A 3,971-nucleotide genomic window follows, 5' to 3' on the forward strand; every position below is an offset into this window, starting at 1 on the left:
TTATTTTAGGGTTTGGAAATCTAGTCTATTTGGTTTTTATTACATCATTTTAGGGCTAAACATCTTGATTTTATTAATTGTTATATGTTGTATTTTTTTAGAATTAGTAAGTTTCTTAAACCCTATTTTTATTCCTTGTTTTATCCCTAAAATTCACTTGTTTATTGTCTATTTAAGTGGTAGAATATATTGTTATTATAACTTGTTTACTTAAGTAATTTACTTATCTTTTATGCAAGTTTATAACAATATTAGATATTTTTCAAATAATATGATTTTTGGGGATATTTATCACATAACAAACCCTCTAAAACAACCCTAAAAGTGAATATCTTAAATTTGATAAATTTACCTTGAAATAAACACATAGTCTTGAAATTGTATATCATACTAAAATGGTGGTAAATTTTTGTAGTGACTCAAGTGACCTTAGACTTAATTATATTTCCTTAGGAATTATAAGTGCTACTAGGGAAGCCTCACTTGTGATGGACTTATTCTTCACTAAAACAAGGGAAGTAGTTGTGTATGTGATAATGACAACACTTCCATGTTATATTCATCTTTGTAGCCTTTGGAGGCTTTGCACTAAGGTGTATAATTGTGTGATAACAACTACTACATTTTTCAAGGTATAAAAAGCACAACATATTACAAGAAATATATTAGGGTGCAATAATATTATGGTAGAAGTTTACATGCCATGATGCAAGTTATCAAAGTACAAACATGTACATGCATCTTGAGGTAGATATGTAAGTCATAAGTAGTAATATATAGGCCATGGAGAGAATGTTGCGTGCCTTTCATATATGTTTATATGTATATAGAGGTTTGGGTAACCAATAACAAGTTTGGAAACATATAAGATATTTTTAGGTATCAAAAAAAGGTTTTATCACCTTGTCATAATAACAAACAATAAGAAGTAAAGATTGGGAAACTTGTAATAAAATCTAGATACCAAATACACTAAAGCACTTATAATAGATTTTGTCTAGTAAGAAATAATCTCAATAAACCTTTTTTAAACTTTGATTAACAACTAACAAATAGTTTAGAAAATTTGTAATAAGATTTGGAGAAAAAAAAATTAAATAAAATGCGGTAGAGTTCATAAAAACTAATATATAAAATAAGCTAAAAACTCAAAGCAATAGTTAATATATTCTACAACTCTCAAATTTTTTTTAAACCCCAATCAAAAATTAATTAAACACAATTTCACAACATAGAATAACAAATGATCAATTTTTATCTGATATGTGCTTTTGTTCAAAGTAGTGGTCAAGAAAGTTTGCAGATAGCTAGATGTGTATGAATTTGGACAACAAATACATCTAAGTATGTTGAAATACTATGAGTAATAAGAAATAATCCATATAAGTCTTTTATAGACTTTGATTCACAACAATTTTTAAAAGACTTTGATTCAGAATGATTTCATAAAAATTAAAAAGATCTGATGGAACTAGAAATTAAGATTTGGATAAGATGTAGTAGAACTATGAAGTTTGACCATAGAGTTTGGAAAGCCTAAAGCAAAGCTTTAATATTAAAAAATTATGTAAAATATTTTTAAAAATCATAATAGTAATTATTATATTATAATTTAATAAATAATTCAATAATTAATATGATTTTACAACTGACAAATTTATGTTATAATTTAATAAATAATTCAATATCTCATCACAATTATAACGCATGGAAATATTGAATGATAACTTTTTCTAATATAGAATCTTAATGGTTGTGGTGACCAACCAAGACTTAGGATAACTAGATAAATGTGAATTTATAATACCAAACAAATAAAGAACTCTCAAGTAAGATGTCTTTGAATATAGAAATCGAGAAATAGCTTTCATGCCTATAACTTATGTTAATGATTTAATAATTAACATAATTTAATAATTGTAGGATGTAAAGAATCCATCGTGGGGAAATGCATACACCTTGAAACTAAGATGTGGCTTTCAATCTTTGTGCCCTTCTAGCTATAGATATAGCGTGTTGATGCTCTACTACGCATTATGGTGTTGATGCTCTACTAGCTATAGATATAGCGTGAGGTTTATCTTCCAACAACGTGATATGGTGTTAATGTTTGATATGGTGTTAATGCTTTACTAGATAGATCCTAATAGGTATAGATATAGCGTGGGAGTTGTCTATAATGCGACTTTTTGGAGATTCCGGTGACGGAATCCGGCGGAAGAAATTGAGGTTAAATCTTGATTTGTTGCAGTTAAAATGGTTTTTTAACTGCATATTTGGATTCAGCACCCTGGAAAACCCCTGGGACGCTTTCATTGTGCAGAAACTAGCTATCAAACTTGCGATTCCAATAAATTCCTGCCGGATTTCGACCGGAAAAACCCGCCGGAAAGACTTTCAAAAAGTCGCGTTATAGACAACTGCTATAGCGTGAGGTTTTATATGGTGTTAATGCTTTACTAGATATGGATAGTGTAAGGTTTAGGTTTTTTTCCTATTTTTTTTTGTCATATCACTTAAGTGTCGGACTAGCCATCACTAATAGCATGTGATGTACATAATAACGCTAAGTGGTCTGTATTCATCAATCCACGTTTTATATTGCTGTTTTCATTTTGGACCATTTAAAGTTGTAAGGTTGTAACCATGTTAATGTTATTATTATTGAAGGTGATTTATAAGAGTGGGTAGAATATACATTTTGAGTGGGTTTAATAGTTAAGAGTATGTGTTTTTTTTTAGAGGTTACAGGTTTAAAACTAGGGGGATAGAGTATGTATGATTTCGTATATTTAGCAGTGAAATCATTGTGCGGAGGTGGGTCCCTTGTCCCACAAACAATAGGGTCTCATACATCAATTTGGTGTCTCGCTTAGTTGTGACCTTAAAATTAGATTATAATAATAAAATCATTATTATATTTTAATTAATGAATTGTTTTGAATGTAATTGTTTTAAGATAGAAATCTAGAAAACTATTGTTTTACTTTCTTTGATTTTTTTCTAAATCTAAAATAATGAGAGAAAAGAGATTTATAGATATATAAAGGTTCTCTATTTGAATTATATTTAATGATGTTTCGTAATTTCTATAAGAAGACAAGAATTCAAAGATAGTATTTTAATGCCTTGTATACTTTAACAAAATGGGGTTACGAAAATGAAAATATGAGAATTATTGAAATGATAAGTTGGATGCATTGTATAAGTACTTAGGAAAAGTGATAACATTGATTATTTATAATATCAAAAGTATATCTATGAAAACTATTCAAAAAATCAAATAAAGGAGATATCATTGAGTAGAAGACCCAAAGTTACTCATCTAAAGTTTTTGGTTCAATTGCATATATGTTTTTTCTGACTAAAGATAGAATTAAATTAAATCCAAAATTTATAAATTTGAAGTTTGCTTAGTATAATGTACAATTTAAAGCATATACGCTACATATATACTAAAAGCAAGGAAATAATCCATATGGCCATAGTTGTTATTCAAAATTAAACCTAATAATGATTATTTTGGTTGTTTGGAAGATGGAAAGATAGTCAAGATGCAAGGTACAAATTCATAGATAGAAGGTAAATATCAAGGAAAAATATGCATATTACAAATTTGTATTCTAGAGGTAAATTAACAATAAGCTTACAACAATACTCATATGGAGACAAAATGTAAAAAATGTAAGCATAAGTGGTACCATAAGAGTATAAGAGAATGAAAGTTGTGATGGATGATAAAATTTCAACTTATTAGCAATATGTTGCAGCAGCTACAACACTTGGTGACACAGTGGTTGAATTCCAGTTTCTTTGTCTTAGTTAGTTTTTTTGTGCATGGCCTTGGTTCCTGAGGGAGTATTGATTCATCGTGCAAATCATTTTGGCCTTCCCACTTACCCCATGGGCAAACATGGTTCCTTCTATACCTTCTCAGTTGAACACAACATAAGATTCATTGTAATTACAAT

Source organism: Pinus tabuliformis, chromosome J, assembly GCF_031772625.1.
Source record: "Pinus tabuliformis cultivar Carrire ecotype Pingquan chromosome J, CPIR1, whole genome shotgun sequence".
Classification (NCBI taxonomy): domain Eukaryota; kingdom Viridiplantae; phylum Streptophyta; class Pinopsida; order Pinales; family Pinaceae; genus Pinus; species Pinus tabuliformis.